The sequence below is a fragment of the Mus musculus genome, chromosome 6 (genome assembly GCF_000001635.26).
Source record: "Mus musculus strain C57BL/6J chromosome 6, GRCm38.p6 C57BL/6J".
NCBI lineage: Eukaryota > Metazoa > Chordata > Mammalia > Rodentia > Muridae > Mus > Mus musculus.
Window position 1 is genome coordinate 85,110,363 of NC_000072.6, and position 19,294 is coordinate 85,129,656.

Consider the following 19,294-nt stretch of genomic DNA (forward strand, 5'->3'; position numbering starts at 1 on the left):
CCATGTACCCTATCAGATCACCACGGACTAAGTCTGGTCTTAAATACCAAAAAAACAAAAACAAAAACAAAACAAAACAACAACAACAAACCGGAAAGCACACATACACATGGGAGCTGAACAATGCTCTACTCAATGACAACTTGGTCAAGGAAGAAATAAATAAATAAATAAATAAATAAATAAATAAATAAAAACCACCAATTCTAGATGCCAGTACGACATGAGCCAGATAGTCCTTAGAAGGCAGACCATGGGCTAGAATCTTCTGAAGCTCTTGAGAACATCCCTCGAGTCTGTGAGGAAGTGGGAGCCTCTATTCTTCTGTGATAGTAGGAAGGTACTACGTCCTAAGGGACCTTTAGACTGCTTTCAGGTTTCCTAGCTGAGGTATCACAGAGTCTCTGTGTCATATATGGAAGGTTCTCTCATGTGGGTAAACCCAAACAAGAAAAAGAATTTCTCTTCTTACCTCTTCACTAAAATTAAAATTCACTGAGAATTATGACCACCTTCCTAACTCCACCTAGGGCTATTAGGTCTGAAGGTGCTGTTTCCTACAGGCAAGAGACAGGGTGAGACTACCTGGAGAGGAAGGTGACTTAGAGATGCCCGGCACCTTTCCCTGAACTACAGAAAGACTACAGGGGAGCCAGGCAAGGATGGCCCCCTTTCCACTATTCAAATCTCCCTCATTTAACCATTCCCTCCACTGGGTCCCAGGAGGAATTTTGGAGGGATCCCTGACCCAGTTATCCAGCATGCTATCCCAGAGTTTGTAGTCCCATGACCATCTTGATTGCAGACCAGGTCACTAAGATGCAATTGCTATTGGAAAGCTGTCACCCTATGATGCCCTCTCTCTGATTACTAGGGAGACACATTGCTCACCTCCCTAAGTCTGTATGGAGGACACATCTAAGCCCTTCTGGCATGTTCACACAGTCTATGCCACCATGCCAGAAGCCAGCCAGCCAGTCAACTTAGGAACCACGACTGGGGGAGTGAGGATATTTATAGGAAAAGCAGAAAGAAGATGCAAAAGACAATTATGAGAGGGCTGCTGGTCAATACCATGCCAGCAATGAGTGTATTTTCTCAGTGTCTTTTAAAGGCAAGCAACACAAAGTGTGAACAATTTCAGGAAGTTATACAATGACCATAAATGCATATACAGCAAGTTTATGATACACAGTATCCATGATTGACTGAGGCCATTTCATTTTGGCTTGGACAGTCTCTCAAGGACACATGTGTAAGCAGATGAACTTGGAAGGATATAAAGCATGTCTTAACTAAAAACAAAGATGTTGGCAGACAGGATGACAAACCTGTGCAAAGGAAACATTTCAGTGGTCAAACTGACCTACCATGTACCCACACTGACCTGTGTGGATGTAAAACTTCTCAGGAACATGAAGTACACCTCCTTTATTAGTAGCGAAGTCAACATCATGAAATTCCTTACCAATCCTAACATTATCAAGCTGTTTCACCTGGTCCAGAGGAGAATAACCACCTACCTGGTGATGGAGCAAGCCTCGTGATGGAGCAAGCCTCTAGGGAGAGCTATTAGACTCCATACATGAATGGGGGTCTTTAGAGGAGAGTTAGGCTCAAAGGATGTTTGCCCAGATACAACACGTGGTGCAATACTGTCATGACAATCACACTGTTCACAGAGACATAAAGGCCAGCAACATTTTGATTGACTGCAAGGGGCTGTACAATTCTGGCCTGGTTGTTAAAGTGATTCTAGGCAGAAGCAGGTGGATTTCTATGGCACGCTGCCCTGCTGTGCCCTGGAAATCCTACATGTGGAAGAATGTGAGGTCTGCCCAGCCCATATCTGGAGTTTAGGCGCCCTCATCTTCCTCGTGGTAGCCAGGCGCTTTCCTTTCCAAGGCAGGACTTTTATAGAGGTGAGGACAGATCACCTCAAGCTTCAGCCTTCCTCCTAATCTTTCCACTAATATTTTCAAAGACATCTTCAAAATGATGATTAATCCCATCACGAGGCCCACCATACACATCATCACGAGGCACCCCATGAACAGGGACAGTGAAGTAGGTTTACCACCTACTTCCACACAGAGTTTCCCAGGCAACTAGAGCCCCATGATCAGGACCATGAGAGCCATGGGGTATGCATATGAAGAAATAAAGTGAGAGAGCAAAAATTCAATGAGGTGATTGCAACCTACATAATTCTACAACACAAGTCACCCAAGGGAGACTGTTCCCACTACTAAATGAAAACCTTGAAATGCATGCAGCCAGGCCTGGAAGACCTTCACACCTTCTCTGCGTCCTAAAGAAAGCATCTGAGACTCTTCACTCTACACATTTTCCTCACATTCCTCTAAGCTAAAGGAGGAGGAGGATGAGAAATACCAGCAGGGAGGCAGAAGACATGCTGTGTGCTGCTAGCCAAGCAGGATCACCATCCATATCTATTCCACATGGACCAACCTGTGGCTGATTCCCTCATGAGCAACAGACTGGAAATCAGTGAGAATTTCGCTCAGTCCAAACTCGTCTTCTATGGTAGCCTGACCGAACCTGTCCTGTCTCAATTTCTATATACTTCCTCTTCTAGACCAGACAATGAGGCCATGATTGACAAAGAAAGATGTCCTGCAGGCCCCAAAAGGAGGTCTGGAGATCCCTACAGACAGCTAGGAGTGTAACCTTCACAGGCACTTCCACTTGTATACTTTTAAGAAAACCTCACACAGGTAAAGACCTTCATCCAGAAAGAGGTCGTAAATAGGAATAGGCCATCATTCAGGATATGGCCAATATTCAGGAAATGCCCACCATTCAGGAAGAAACCACTACTAATGGCCACCCTGAGGATGCAGGTCCAGCTTCCCCTGGTAACCAGCATCAACACTGTGAGGGAATGATGAAAACAATCATGAACTGCCTCAGAAACCTGTGCTGCTGCCTGCCACTACCAAAGAGAAGTCAAGCCTACTGTAAGAACCTGAGTGCAAGGAAAGGGGATCGTGGAGTCACCCACAGGACCAGGTCCTCATTCATTTCATCCATACATCCCCTTGTCCTTTGTGACAAATGATGAGTGTGCCCACTTCTGGCACACTCAGGAACTTAACAGTGTGTCACTTCAAAAAAACCAATTCCATAGAAACCCCTGAAGGGAAACCTCAAGCTGGTTGAACCAGGAGTGGACTACAGAGGTGCTGATCAAAGCAAGGAGAAGTGAGGGTGGGACCTGGGCCAAAGGAAGCAGAGAGTCCTTGGAGAACCAGTGGAGTGCTATGGCACTGCAGGGCCAGCCAAGCAAGCCCCGTGTATTTCAAAGGCACGAAAGGCCTCTGTACTATGACTTTCTGTTTTGAACTCCAGTAGAGGATCAGCCCCAGCTCCATAGCTTGTGAACCATGTGCTGGTGAATTGCACTGGCTGTGAACTAGACAGCCCTTCAGAGGATCCAGGCCAGATGTTCAGCAGCAAGTGTCACTGGCCCCTTCTGCACAAGAAGAGCTTCCACCCAAGCACAGTTCTGTCCAGGTAAAATCCCAGGCAGGAAGGGCTGGTGCTCACTGGGTCTTACTCAGAGGAGAGGGCTGAGATGCAAAAGTGCCCTAAAGCTGTATGTGGAACAGTAGCCCATCCCCTCTCCCCCAGCCTGGGTAAACAGGGAGCAAAGGACAGTCACACACGTCCCATCATGTTGTATGGGGCACGACTGTCCTCTGCTCCCTGTTTCTTGCAGGGAACATGGTCTTGTTCAGGAGGTAGCCTTCTCTCCCCAGAGAAGTCTCCCTAGTCAGCCTGTCCCACCTGCCCCAAAATGGGTTCCCATGTTGAGAATGAGGCCTGCAAGTGCCCATGTGGGACTCCTGTAGAGGACAGTCTCCTGCCAACGTTATATAAGCCTTCCCTCGCCCTCCCCACAAAAGCCATCACAGCTTACATTGCTTGAGTCCTCAGACCAAACTCAAAACAACACTTGTGAAAACCACAGCTGTGGAGTGACTCCAAAGGCAGCTGTGCCCTCTCTCTCCACCAATTCTGCCCTCTAATAACTCAACTCCTCTCTCTCTATGCTTGTTCCTTCAAGGCCACTCTTCTTCAAGTTGGCAACATAACTCCTCACTCACCACCACATACCACACCGTGAGGTAGTAATGCCTTTTGCAACCTGGGTAAAACTCGAGACCCTCATGATGGTGCAGCAAGCTGCTGTGGCCCTGTCTCCTGACAACTTCAGGCCTCTACCTGGAGTCTGCACTCAGCTGGAAAAATCCAGAAGATTGCTTGAGTTTCTCTGAGTATTTGAAGGTTGCATGCTCTTGCCCAGGTAAGCAGCCTTGCACATCCTTTGAGGGAGCTTCAGGGAAGCTTTCCCTGTCCCTCCCACGGTCACATCGGTAAGATGTCATCTCCTGTGTCCTTTCTCCCTAAACTATACCAACATCTGTCACAGCATGAGGCACACAGAAGCCCCTGTGACAGACATGGAAGGTCCTACCAACCAAATGTCTCACTTATTTTGAAAACAGGACAACAAGGTTCCTGGCATAGTAACCCTGCTGGGATTCTGCTGAGTTCAACATACTGTCCTATGGTACTCTGCCTCTGTGAGAGGCATTGTATCTCTTAGCTGCACTGTCCTCAGAGCAACACTGAATTCTCTTAGGACAGAACTTTTTTCTCCCTAATCTGAAAAGAGATGGGTGTCTTATTCCACTCTGGCAGGAAGTGGCAGGAACAGGACCCCATGTTCCCCAAGGCACAGTGCATAACTCTAGGAAAGTTCCTTTCACGGGTTCTGTGCTGGCTGCAGCCACTGGACCAGGCTAGCTAAGCAGACAAAACCAAGGAGGACTTCACGGAGGCTCTGGGCCGGCCTGGGTTGCAGAGCTGGCATCATCCTGATGATTCCTCACCATCCGGAACTGGGACATGGAGCCCCTGGTGAGGCTCGCTCTCTTGTGTGTGTCTCTGTCTCTTCTTGTACGTGAACAAATTCCAGTCAGGCAGGTGTCACGTGCTCTTTCTTAAACTGAGCTCCTAGGAATTCATGTAACACTGAAGATGGCCTTAGGTGGCAAACACAAACATAAAATTAAAAATCACAATTGATGGAAACTAAAAATCGACAGACACACAACACTAACAACAGAAAACCTCCACTGTATCACTGTTCATAGTAACAGAGTCACAGAAGCATGCTAAGGGAACCCATCCCACCTACAAGAAAAGATGGAAATCTGTTTTTCTGCTGATAGATATATTCAGATGTCTTAGGCAGGCTTCCATTGTATATTCTGACACTTGGTTCTTTCTACTTTGGTTAGTAGGAATAGTATTGCTATGCTGGCTTTAGTGTTCACACAGTCTCACCTATAATTCAGAAGGAATGGAAGTCAGGGTGTGGCCCAGGCTGGCTTTGATTTCCTGTGGACCCTACTGCCTCAGTTTCTCCTTAGGTGCACTCTTAACGATATTGTCAGGGTTACGGTGCAAGGAACCCAGCTGGCCATCTCATAGCCAGCGATGGCCTTGAGCAGGACCCTCATCTTGTCTATAATTCCCAAATGCAGAGATTTCAGTTTTGAGCCACTCGGCCCTGTTAATTACTAAAAGTTCAAGGCCATTGTAGGCAAGAGAAAGTTCCAGGCTGAGTGGAATCCTGCCTGAAAAAGGACATGCACACTAAATATTTTGAACAATCAGATCTGGTCTTTGGGTCCGGGGAGACAGGTGTTAGGTAAAGTGTCACAGTGCAACTAAAGGACCCAGTGAAACCAGAAAAGGTAGCGTCCTTGTGTCCTCCTTGGCCTGGAGGTCCAGAGAGGCAGAAGTGGGAGCTTGCTGGCCTGAGATCAGTGGCAAATCCTGTCTCCAAAATTATGGTGGAAAAGCACTTGAGGAATGTTCCTGGCCTACATGTGTGAGGACAGAGAGAGAGAGAGAGAGAGAGAGAGAGAGAGAGAGAGAGAGAGAGAGAGAAAGAGAGAGAGAGAGAGAGAGACTTACCTCTGTGGTCATGTGTGTATCATGCACAATTCAGTCCTCATAGCAGTATCTAGAGATTTCCAACTCTGTTGTTACCCTTCCCTCCTCAGTACTGACTGTCTACACTTTAGACGCATGCCCTTTCTTTTCTTTACCAGTGAACATGGAGTTAATTCCCATGGTGACATAACTGTCAGGTCTTTCTACTGAGGAATGTTTTTATTTTCTGTCTCCTCTTGCTTTGACTACAGCTTTCTGTGTGCAGTCCAGGCAGCCAAGGATTGTAGGTCCTCCTGCCTGCCGCCAACTGATGTAGGGGAGAGAGCTGTGCACCGAGCCTTCACTGTCTTCTTTCTTAAATCTATGTAGCTGTGGATTACCTGGAGTTTTGAATTCTCTGTCTCCCCGTACTAAATGTAGGGATTACACGATCTACCTGCCAAGCCTGGTTTATTTGGTTGTGGGGAAGAAACCCAGGGCTTCCTGCCTGCTGGGCAAGAGCTGTTCCAACTGAGGTGTCACACCTGGAGGTCAGGCTAGCCTGGGACTCACTCAGAAAGTGAGGATGTTCTTGAATTCTTGATCTTCCTGCCTTCACAGTCTACACAGGTCTACACCACTGATGCTGTGTTTTCTTTCTTCCTTCCTTCCCTCCCTTCTAGATGACTTGTTTTTCCTACTGAGAATATGTCCCAGTACTACAGACGTGAGCTGTAGCCGGACTTCCCCCTTCTGAAGCTGCTGAGCTGTTAGCTGGTGGAGGGAGGGACAGGAGGCTGTCCCAGTCCCATGCCATCCCAAAGAAACCCAGGTCAACATGCAGAAGTTTTCAGGACTGTCCCCTGTGTGGCCAGGTGGCTTTGCAGGTGTGTTCTGACTACAGCCCTGAGCTAACTTCATCTAACTTCTCCATGGAGCACCATGGCCAGAAGAGAAGGCACAAGCCACGACAAGCCTGAGCTCAAACATGCAACTGGCAAAATAGGAAGATGGGGTCTCATGCCCACTGTTTGCAGGTTTAGTCCCCTCACCCCTTGGGCGAGCTCACCTGTGTCACGTTTAGCCAGTTCTACGGAATTTGTGGATTTTCCCTGAGACTGGAAATCAGAACTAGGATCAAGGACATCTTCCAACACAGAGTTTGAGGCCAGTCTAGAATGCATGACATTCTCTTTAAAAACAAACACCCCCTGCCCCAAATCTTATGCCCAAGTCTGAGAAAAGTGACACGGTGGCTCACAAAGGCCACATATTCCCCGTGAATCAGAAGTCCTCTCTATTGGAGAGAAGAAAACCGGCATCTATATGTGCAGTCATTATTTCCTGTGACTCACATCTGGGTTGGCCTGAGCATCGAGTTCCTCCCCTGTGCACAGCAGTGAGGAGCTATGAAGTAAGGACTCTGCTGGCCCGGTGGGAGGTACTGGGGATCTCTGCAGCCAGTGCTCCTTGCTCTCCCTGTGGGAAGCAATAAGGACGTATACATCCAGTGCTCCCTGTGGGGAGCAATAAGGACGTATACATCCAGTGCTCCCTGGTAGTCCCGTGGGAGGAAATGGAGAGGAAGGTTTGAAGAGCATGGAGACACCACCCTTTGCCAATAAGAAGGCAGGAAGGTTGCTGGCCATGCAACCAGTCAGAAACTGATGTTCTACTGCCCCCTTTTGGCCATTCTACAGCAGCACCGTGTCAGTCAGTGCACCTGGTTTGCTGGAGTCCCTGCTTCAACTCATACCAACAATGGGTGGGAGGTGGGGGATGGGGGAGTGCACTGGAACGCCTACCTAATATGATATTGTCCTTCCTTTTTCTCATGCACACCATAATAAGGGAACAAAACTCCTTCCATTCCTGGGCTGCCTTGGAATGTCCCTGGAAGAAGTTGCATAGACATACTGTTTGCTCTTCCTGGCCCTCAGTTGGCTGGGCTGCAAGTCAAGAGTGTGACATCTGCAGCCTGGGTGAGACTGAGCAGCACAAGAAGGCTGGGACAATGACTTCCTGTGCAAACAATGCCTGCTTCCCATGTGAGATCTGAGTTTATTCCCCCAGACTGCGAGGGGAGAGGCAGCATGCTGAATAAAGCTTGTCACCTAGAACTTTGACATGGAGACAGACATACCTCCCCTTTTTTTTATTTTTATTTTTTGAGACAGTCTTTCTATACTGAGCCCTGACTAACTCACTCTGTAGACCAGGCTTTCCCAGAACTCACCGAGATCCTCCTCTTCCTCCTGGTTAAAGGCGTGTGCCACCATCATCCGGCTAGGCAGGTGCATTTCAACCTCAATGGCTTTGCAAAAGCCTGTGTCCAAAAGTCCAGGTGTCCAGCACCTGTGAAATGGCATTTGAGCCTGAAGTACATGTGTCGGCACACACTATGTATACATAAAGTTGAGCACACATGTGCATGTACACAAGGACACATATGGACAAGAACACAAGTTAAATATATCATGTGAGAGTGCACATGCATGCATACTAAATATACTGATGAAGAAGTCCACAGTCGACTTAAGCACCAGGTGGCCCTTTGCAAGGCCTGACCTCCTTTCTGCAGGAGCATCCTGGTGGGTAAGACTGTGGGGAGCCGCCCTCACATTCGCCGTTACAAGATGGGGCTGACATCCTGTGTTCTAAGTAGTAAACAAATAATCTGTGCATGTGCCAGGGTAGTTCTCCACTCCATGTGCTCTGCCTTCCCTGTGACGACAACTCGGCCAATGGGCTGCAGCCAATCAGGGAGCGACACGTCCTAGGCGGAGGATAATTCTCCTTAAAAGGGACGGGGTTTTGCCACTCTCTCTCTTGCTCCTGAAGAAGTAAGCAATAAAGCTTTTGCCGCAGAAGATTCCGGTTGTCCTGGGCGTGTTCTTTCCGGTGGGAACAAAAGCTCGGGATATAAGACTTAGAAGACTCAGGCAGGGTGATAATGCTGAGAACTCCAGGAAGTTCTTCCATGGATGCTGGATGGTTTGGGGGAGTCTCATTACTACAGAGTAGGTTCCAATTGGTGGCCTGGCAATGAGATCCCAGCTTTGTCAGCCCTGTGGGTCACCTGGATGTCTCACTTCTATACAGCGTGGGACCAGGCACCTATCAGAAGTCAGGGCAGATGGCCCTGCACTGGGGAAAGAAGAAGGCCGCCTGAGTCAGTTCTAAGAGTAACTAACCCCCCCCCCACACACACACACCACCCTTATTCATTACATATTTCTTATGTATTGTAAATAAATAACATTGTTAAATGGGCATTTTGTTGTAGGGTTGTTTTTTTTTTTTAATTTAAAAAGGTTTATTGGTTCCTGGTGAACTTCATTCATATCATAGACCCCAATCTCACCCACCTCCTCCTCCCCTCATACCTGCTTCTTTCCCTTGCAACCTTCCCCAGCTACAGAGAAAAAAAAAATTCTTGTGGAAGCTGCAGTGTCTCACAGGGTCTTCCGCTTTATTCCCTTCTGTCCACACATCTTTGCTTGTAAATGTTCACTGCGATGACTCCTTGATCCAATGTGAAGCCTCTGCTTCTGCTATAAATAATGAAACCTCACTGGGACTCCTCTCGAATCCACTGATCTTGCCCTGCGTCATGGGAATCCTGTAGTTTTGGATCTGTAGAACCAGCCTCTTAGTGCACTCCAGTAGTTCGCTGATGTTGGGAAGGACCAATTGAAAGCCCTGGATCAGGGCCTGAAAGATTTAAGACACTGTCAGCCTTGGGGTTCACATGTGCTCCATGCCTTGGGGCCAGATCACCTTCAACTTCAATAACTAGTGCCAGCTCTACCCTGCTGCCCAGGTGAGGTGCAGGGACTGTCCCTGAGTGCTGCAGCCAGTTAGGGACATGGCCAGTTCTCCCACTCAGAATCCTGTGGCCAGCTTTCTTGTCTGCCATAGATGGTGACAGAGGAGCAGAGTGTGTGTCTCTGCCTCTTACCAGTGCCCAGCAGACAAGCAGCAGGTGAGAGGGTTGGGAGGGGCAGGGACAGTTCTCCCTCTCTCATGAGCCCAGAGAAGCTCTCCTGCCTGCTTTAGGTGGCTAGGGACTAGGGTGGTAGTCACTGCTGCATAACAGACGAGAGGCAGGGCTAGCTCTCCCATGTGCACATCCTCAGGGCCAGCTCCCCTGTAGCCCTGCCATCAGGGTCAGCTCTACTGTGCTGCCCGGGTGAGGGGCAGGGCCAGCTCTCCTGCTCTCATGACCTCTTGGAGCCAACTCTCCTCCTGCCTCCATGGTGAGGGCAAATACAAGGGAAGGGGTCTCTCCCTTGCCGTGCCAAGGCACAGCAGACAAGAGGCAGCCACACTCATGCCCTCTGGGCCATCTCACCCACAATTCCCACATCTCAGTCCAGCTCTGCTGTGCTAGCCAGGTGAGGTGCAGGGATTGCTCTTCCAAATCCTGCAGTCAGCAAAGGACAGGGCCAGCTCTCCTGCTCCCATGACCCCAGGGCCAGGTCTCTTACCTGCTGCAGATGGTGTGGGCTAAGTACGGAAGACATACCTCTCTCTCATCTACACTACCACAAGGACACTAATGGTAGGGCCAGCTTTTCCATGGGGCCAGCATCCTAGGGGCCAGCTATCCCCAAACTCCTGCACTGTTTGGGCCCCTGAGTACTGTGGCTAGCTCTGGGCATCTTTATGAGACTATCCTGACTTTCACTTTGTCTAATGTCTCTCAGCTGCCCTGGGAAGGTTTTCATCAGGGTGGCCACAGCTAAGTTGATCATGTCTAGATGTGCGGGGTGTGTGTGCCTGTGTCCTGCCAACTCCCTCTTCAGACTTCAACCCCAACACAACAGTAGTAAGGTTTGTGGCCTCACAAGCACTAGGAACTTGCCACAGAGCAGAACAAGGTCTTTAGAAAGGCCTCGATAGACTGATTTCATGCTTTTTCTTGACCATCTGGGAATACATACACAGTACCATTTAGAGTTAGAAAGCAGCCCCGTGCCCCCCAATGGAGGAGCTAGAGAAAGTACCCAAGGAGCTAAAGGGGTCTGCAACCCTATAGGTGGAACAACAATATGAACTAACCAGTACCCCCGGAGCTCGTGTCTCTCGCTGCATATGTAGCAGAAGATGGCCTAGTCGGCCATCATTGGGAAGAGAGACCCCTTGGTCTTGCAAACTTTATATGCCTCAGTACAGGGGAATGCCAGGGCCAAGAAGTGGGAGTGGGTGGGGAGGGGATGGGGGAGGGGATGGGGGACTTTTGGGATAGCATTTGAAATGTAAATGAATAAAATACCTAACTAAAAAATTGGAAATGATAAAATAAAAAAATCACACACAAAAAAGCAGCCCTGTGATACAGCCAATCTGTTGGCCTCTTGCTCTTGCCTTGCCATCAAGCAGATGCCCAAGCAATCAATTTCTGTTGTTTCTAAGGACAAACTAAGGCATTTTGAGAGCAGAAGGGCATAGGGTGCCAAGGAATTGCTCTATCTCCCACATGTGTCGTTTATAGAACCCTGACTGGCAACTGATTTCCTGATCATTTTGAACATGTCATCCCACTGTCTCAGGATCCTCGGCTTTGGTGAGAGGCCCCAGGCATCATGGGGAACATGGGATGATTGGTGTCACCTCCTCTCAGCCCCCTGGGTACTCTCATACTCTGGAGGGAGGGAGTCTTGGAAGATAGTATTTTGCAACAACTACTGATGTAGGCAGGAGCTACCAACCTTTAGCACCCATCAGTCTGAGTTTAAGAAAAATAAATAGAATGCTTTGAGTGTAGACGTGAGTTATTACAAAGTTATCATAAAGGCTGGGTCCAGTGAAAAGCAAAACACTGCCCATCTACCTGCCAGCGAATGTCAGAGACCATAACCGATGGAGGGCCAAGGCTCCGGAGCGCAGTGTCATCCTTGAGATTCCTTGTTTGATTATCAAGGAGAAAAGTGTCCTTGTTAAAGTTTAGGTGTCCCACAGAGTTTCAAGTGTTTGCCACCTGGTGTCTCCTCTGGTTGGAAAATAGCCCTTGGGCAGTGGGCCTAGCAGAAAGAAGTGGGTCACTGGACAACCTGGGAGATAGACATTTGAATGTAACCAGCCCCCTACTGCCCCACTCACCAGAACAGCCTTCCTGTCCTTGGAGAGAAAAAAGGTAGAAAAGCTTTTTTTCTGTGCCCAGCCACGATTGGCCCGTTCCTTGCTCTGACCTCACAAGGAACCCTGGTGAGGATTGACAGACACCTGTCCACTTACAGCTCTGGCTGAGGCTGCCTGCTATCCTTAGAGCTGTTGGTTGGTTGGTTGGTTGGTTGGTTGGTTGGTTGGTTGATTGGTTAGTTGGTTGGTTGGTTGGAAAGCGATTGGAGTTCGACATTGCTGAGAGATTGTACTTGGACTTTCTGGAGCTGTTGGCCCCTGAAAGAGAGAGTTTCTCTCCACCTGGGTGACTTTGATTTGCTTTCTTTGGTTGGGTTTGTATATTTGATGCCTTCATTCTTGTGTTTACACTTCCATGGTCTTCATTATTTTCAATTTTACTTTTTAAAAAAAATTTAAGTAATGCTTTTAAGTTAGAATAATTCATTATTTTCACTTTATGAGTATTTTGCCTCCATGTGGTCTGAGCACCACATTCCTGGTGCCGTCTATGGAGTCAGATTTTCCGGAAATGGGTTACAGGTGGTTGGGAGCCACTCATTTCACACTTGGTATTAGAACATACACATAATGTAATTGGGTTTTTATAGAATCCAAACACTCAGGACAACTGCCTATAGTTCCACTTCCAGGAAATCTGGTGCCCTCTTCTGAACTTCAGAAGTCACATAAATAAAATTACATAGATTTTTATCACTATTTTAAGTGTCCTGCAGTGCCTTTGAGTGTGCTGTACGGGTGCCCTTAGAGTCTAGGTGTAAAGTCTCCTGGAGCTGGCGTTAGGGCAGCTGTGGATCACCGGACCTGTTCCTGAGAACCAAATGCAGGCTTCTGAAGGAGTAGTAGAACATTCCTCCTCATGTTTCCAGAGCCAGCTCCCGAGCCTGGACACTGTGGGTTTTGGGGTGTCTGTTGTCTTATCCACTTCCCTTGAACCTGATTGTCTTGGTGCCTTGGCTCCCAGTGCTTGCCGACATCAGGCGAGAGGACTGTTGTCCTTCCCAGTGAGCAGCTCTGACTGTCTGTGATCCGTTGTGTTTTTTCAGTTTGCAGTTGGTCCCTGTCAACCAGACCTATGTCATATTTTGTGTCAGCAACTTTTGGAACAACTACAGGAGGAACGCCAAGCCGTGAGATTTTGGCCTGGCTGCTACAGTGATTCCTGGGCAGAAGCTGATGAATAGCTTTGCCATACTGCCCTACTGTCACCAGAACTCATTCAAGCTGAGGACTATGAGGGCTGCCCCAGCAGTATCTGCAGTTGAGTGGTCTTCCTGTTCGTGGCCGGGCACTTGCCTTTCCAAGGCAGGTATTTTGCTGACCTGAGGCGGCAGATCATTGCTGCAAACTTCAGCATTCCTCATGTTTCCACCCATATTTTTGACATCATCATCGAGGTGCTGGTGACCAGTCCCTGCAGGAGGGCCCCCATACACCAAATCATGACACACCCCTTGATCAGGAACACCAAGGCACACTTACCACGTACTTCCACACAGAGTTTCCGAGACACCAGAGCCCTAGCAGTGTCAGGACCAAGGAAAAGGGATCGTGGAGTCACCCAGGTGGGTGCACGTCCTCATTTAATTTATCCATACTCCCCCTTGTCCTTTGTGACAAATGATGAGTGTGCCTACTTCTGGCACACATACAACCATAACAATCTATCACTTCAGAAAGAACAATTCCTAGAAACCCACAAAGGGACATCTCATGTTTGTTGAGTCAGAAGTTGTTATCAGAGATGCTGATCAGAGCAGGGAGAAGAGGAGGTGGAGGCATGGCCAAGGGAAGCAGAGAGTCCTTGGAGAACCACTGGAGTGCTATGGCACTGCAGGGCCAGCCAAGTAAGTCCTGCGTGTTTCAAAGTCACTAAGAGCCTCCTTTTGTGTCTTTCTGTTTTGAAGTCCTGAAGCCCCACTCTCTGGCTTGTGAGCCCCCACCCTGGGTGAACTTTAGAGGTTGTTCTATGGGAAGTACCTTGCTTTGCTCCCTGTTTTCTTGTAGGGAACACGGTCTTCTTCATGGAGTAGACTTCTCTCCCCAGAGAGTGGGAGGCTCCCTAGTCAGCCTGACTTACCTGCCCCAAAGTGAGCTCCTGGGTTGACAATGAGGACTTCAAGTGCTCCCGTGGCAGGAAATGCTTAATTTCCCTATGGAAATTCAAAATGCTGGGGTCCAGTCTCTACCAAAGTAGGATCTAAGCAACTGCTATAGGAACCAAGGCCAACCTTTTTCTTTTTTCTTTGTCTTTTGTTTTTATTTTTTATGGGTTGTTTGTTTGTTTGTTTCAGTGAAAGAAAAGTATAAAGCCAAGGAAGAAAATTAACTTCAATGAACACAACTCTCTTTTCTTTAGGAAAGTCAAATAACATGTGTGTGTGTGTGTGTGTGTGTGTGTGTGCGAGCCTTTTGGAGCGTATATTAGCAAACCAGATGCGGCTGCAGACAGGGTGGGGTAAGTCTAGATATGACCTTAAAAGCCCTCCTCTCCCACCTCCCACTCAAGAGGACGGTCCTAGCAACCGGGTGGGCTGGCTCCTAGAGGTCAGTGGTAAAGAAAGCCGGTTTGCTGATCCCAACCTTTGCCCCATTGTGGGTCAGGGATGCCAATGTGATTGGGCAAAGTCTGGCGTAGGATGCTGAGAAACGTCCCAAGACACCTGAGTGAACGCACCACGCTGCTCTGCTTCCCACAGAGCCAAGGGTTACAGGTGGACTTTTGCTGCCCACAAGCACCAAGCGATCTGGTGACTACTAGAGCATAGTAGTAGTTACAGCTCAAAGCTCTGGAGCAGTAAGGGTAGAGGGCCAGCACTTTCGGGGATGGGACCCGTTTAGTCATAAGGGAGAATAAGGTTGGCCAAAGGAAGGTCTGAAAAAGCTCTTAGGCTGCTCTATGCCTTGTGTCTTAACTGGGTTCATTCCTTGGAAAATGTGGCTGTCCCAACCACACTTCCTGAGTGGGAGAACATGGCAGACCAAAGGCTAATCGCCTGGGAACAATGAAGGCTGATCCCTAAGCCTTGTCCTTAACAACTTCTGTACAGCCCCTGCCACCTCAAGAATCCTTCCCCGCATCCCTGGGTCAGGAACACAGCGTGGACACTTACCCTGGAAGTGGAGGCCAAAGAAGCGATTCCGAAGCAGCCAGGGGTGGAAATGGAGAGGGTCGCAATGCTGGGCGCTGAAAAGAGTGAGGGGGTTGCGGGGAGGAGGAGCCCAGCTGGTGTGCCGGGTGCACCGTCATCATTAAGTGGTTCATGGCCTAGCGAACACCAGCTCGGGCAGTCCATAGGGCAAGTGGCCCAGGCGGCAGTGGCAGAGAAACCACTTACAAAGGCCGCCTCGGCCGCACTGGGGTGAGTTAGTTGAGCGCCATGGGTCTGAGCGGTTCCTTTGAGGTGGCCACAGCCAGCGGATGGGAGCCCGCGCGCCCCACTACCAGGACTCCCATAGGTGCCACCATCCTTGGCCACCAAAAACTTGGTGGGGAAATCCTGCTTGCTGGAACACCGTCGCGGCCACGACTAGAATCGTGCGAGAGCCCTGGCACGAAGTTGGGCAACTGCGCACCGCCTAGAGCCTGCGTGGTCCCTGTGGCCCCCGGGGAACTCTGAGCAACCGCCGGAGCGCGCGCTGTGCGTGCTACTGAGAACCTCTTCTGGGGTCCTCCTGATGCGGCACCTGCCCAACGCTCGGCTCGCCGGTTGGCCGCCTCTCTGCTGCCCCAAAGAGGGTGGGTGGGGGGAAGGGCGAGGCGATGGATTGCCGGTAGAGAAGTGGTCCCCAGTCCAAGGCAAAAATCGGACTGGAATATTGGTGCATGCTCTAATATCCTCTTCCTACTCTCCTCTCTGCAACTCTGCCCTTTAGCCTCAGCGGCCATCGAGTCTGAGGGGGCACACCTGCAGAGCCTGGGCTTGAGGAAAAAGATCAACCACTCTTCTAGTGTGAACCGTAGTTGATCCCCTCCCTTCGTCCTGGGATGTCTCAGTTCTTAGAGAACTTGGATCCAAGTTTAGGAAGGCTGTTTGGAGTCCAGCCTAGATTCTCCAGAGAATCTGGTCGGCGTTCACCTAACCTAAGGGTGCCTGCTACTCCACCTTTTGCCTCTGGAATCCCATTCTGAAGCTGAGGTGCTGTTCCTGAAATTTCGCGTTTAATGGATATTTAGGGGAACACTGCTTCAAACAGGATGTGCATTCTTTTCCCAGGGGCCAGGTTTGCACTGGGAAGGAGCCACAGAACCTAGCTCTCCACAGCGCTCCCTCAGCATTTCATGGTGCTCCAATGCAGCAGGTCTGCCAGGTCCCCTCTCCTCCCGCTGCAATAGTCGATGACAAGGCCAAAATAGGGTCTTTGGGTCACTGTTTCCTAAATTGGAGCTGTCCTTGTTGTACACGTGGCTCTTAAGAGGACAGGCCAGTGGTCCATGGCTGGCAGAGGCAACCTGGCCTCTTGGACATGCGACCTGGGAACAAACAGGTCGACCCTCCTGCTACCTAGAACTGTAGGGCATTTCCCCAATCTGCTCAGGTTTCTTTTGCAGGCATTAAGGGGAGAAAAGGGCTGTTGACAGTAGAACTTATACTCTGCAAATTTTCTACCCCAACCTTCCAGGGTGCTGGGGCTAAGAGGGCTCTGAGTTAGGGGGTCCTGACCCAGTAAGTCCTTGTTCGCCCATGACAGGGAGGAGACATAGAAGAATTCTGCTTTCTAGTCGCTGTCCCGTAAGTGATTCCGACTAACCAGAGCACATCCCGGAGTGCTCACTTCAGAGCTGGGCCCCCTGAACCCTGAAGGGCAGTGGAGTCTACATCCTTTACAACTCTGAGGACTCCAGGCCAGGTCCTGGCAGCAGCCCGTGGGAATGCTGGGAGCCTTGAACCCTCAGAGCTCTGGGAGCCCTAGCAGGTACAAAGATGGTTCAAGTCTAATTTTCCATTCAACTGCTCTGAAGAGTCCCCACCTACCCCCAACCCCCACCCGGCAAGCAGGTGCCATTCTGGGGACCCTTGGGCGAGGTAGGGAAGAGGTGGCAAGAGGAGGCTGAAAGGGGACCACACCTTCCAGCCCTTCTCATTCTGGACTACCTAGGGCTGGCCCCTGGGCTTCCCACTTTCTACCTGATCAGCACTCTGTGCCCTGTCTCTGGATGTCTGCTGCCCCTGTGAAACTTTCCCCACTCCCGAACCCTGTAGCTGTCTCTGACTGTCTCCTTTTACTTACTGCTGCCTCTGACCACATGAGGATGAATCCTCTCTTTTCCTTGGCTACATCCTGCGTGGTGGGGGCTAGGTCACTAAAGTGGCAGAGGTGGGAATCAGAAGAAGGTCTCCTTGGAGCAAGGTCTGGGCAGAAACGGAGTTTCCATTAAGTAAAACTGTCTAGGCTTAAGCTCTGGGGACAACCAAGTGTTGGGCTCTATGGGGGAGACAGAACAGGCCCCCTTGCTGGTCTGTGTGCTCTGAGTCCCACAGGTCATCCTCAGGCTCCTCCTTCTCCCCTCGTGTCTAGCCCGGGCAGTAGCTAAGAACCCCTTAAAGGAGGCGATCAGCTGGGAAGCCGGACTGTCTCCTCCTTCTCCCCTCGTGTCTAGCCCGGGCAGTAGCTAAGAACCCCTTAAAGGAGGCAATCAGCTGGGAAGCCGGACTGTCTCCACCATCCCAGTCTCGCATCTAAAGAACCTGCTCGGCTCCTGACTGCTCCTAGGCAGCTCTCCACCCATGCGCCTTCCTCCCTATTCCTCTCCAGAATTCCCTAGACCCCTCCTGTCAGGCTGCAGGCATTGATACCTGCCTGGTTTCCTGACCTCTGCTCCCCTTAGGGCCTCCTCTTCCTAGCTACTCCCCTGCAGCAGCTGGAGAAGTAGCCAAGGCTTCCATCCCTTACTGGATTCTGCATGGAAGTTCTGACCTTCACCCAGTTCTCTCTTCCTGCCCTCCACCCTGCTCTGCCCTCGCCCCCACAGCATGCACACCTCTCCTTCTACCACCATCCTTTACCAAAATACCCCCCACCCCACCCCCGCCACACACACACCTTTCACCTTCAGCCTGCTGCCCACTTTATCATCCTGTGGTTTCCCTTCCCATCCAAACTGTTGGGCTCTGCAGGAGAGGGAGGCCCATCACACACAGTAAGAGCTCCTACACTCCACACATCTGCCTGGCTGTGCCAGCTCATCCCACATCTGTCCAGCCTTTTCCCTCGATTTCTTCAGAGATCCTGGCACCTACTCTGCTGATCCAACCTGAACCATCTGGACCATTCTGTCTGTTTCTCTCCCCTCAGTCTCTGAGATGGCATGGACCAAATGCAGACTCTGTGTACTGGACCATGAGACTTGATCAAGCACCTTGACACACTCTCTCTCTCTCTCTCTCTCTCTCTCTCTCTCTCTCTCCCTCTCCCTCCCTTTCTCTCTCTCTCTCCCCCAAGTTTTCGTCTCCCCATTTCTTCATTTCTTCTCCAGCCAAACTCCCCTTCATGTCTCCCACTCTTTCAGAGATTTCCCTGTGATGTTTCCCTCTGTCGCTTGACTTTTCTTCTTGATCACCCACCATCATTTTTTCTCCTTGAAACAAGCAAGATCTCACTCCAGAGACCTGGAACTCACAGGCTGCCCCCAAACTCAAAATAAATCTCCTGCCTCTGTCTCCAGGTAACTGGGATTTTAAGTATGTGTGGCCAAACCAGCTGACCCTCCAACTTTCTGAATAATTTAGTCTCTGGCCAATTCTACCACTTCCTCTCTCCCCACATCCTCACAGTCAGACTTCTACCCAATCCCAGCAGAAAAGTGGTTTACAAACCTCTCAAACTTTCATGAGCATATTCTTGCAAGGGCAATATGTGTTTAAGAAAATGACAGGCTGGAGAGATGGCTCAGCAGTAAAGAGCACTGACTGCTCTTCCAGAGGTCCTGAGTTCAAGTCCCAGCAACCACATGGTGGCTCACAACCACCCATAATGAGAGATCTGATGCCCTCTTCTAGAGTGTCTGAAGACAGCTACAGTGTACTTACATATAATAAATAAATAAATCTTTTTAGAAAAAGAAAATGACAGGCATAGCTTCTTGGAGTTATTGTAATACTAAGTGGGTTACAGTCTCCACATGGTAACCTCTGGGCAGTGCTCAGTACATAGTAAACCTTCAATAAATGCTAGCTGC

At 49.6% G+C, this 19,294-nt stretch overlaps 2 long non-coding RNA genes across 2 annotated transcripts; one reads left to right on the forward strand and one right to left on the reverse strand.

The window, feature by feature from the left end:
• Positions 1-1,052: 1,052 nt before the first annotated feature.
• Positions 1,053-15,732, reverse strand: Gm5878 (predicted gene 5878). The gene is made up of 3 exons (NR_168059.1): positions 15,228-15,732; positions 8,207-8,325; positions 1,053-5,072 (listed from the first exon to the last, which is right to left on the reverse strand). It is a non-coding gene; the product is annotated as a predicted gene 5878 (long non-coding RNA).
• On the forward strand, positions 4,061-8,113 carry Gm52864. The gene is made up of 3 exons (XR_003956322.1): positions 4,061-4,330; positions 6,654-6,857; positions 7,822-8,113. It is a non-coding gene; the product is annotated as a predicted gene, 52864 (long non-coding RNA).
• Positions 15,733-19,294: the final 3,562 nt, after the last annotated feature.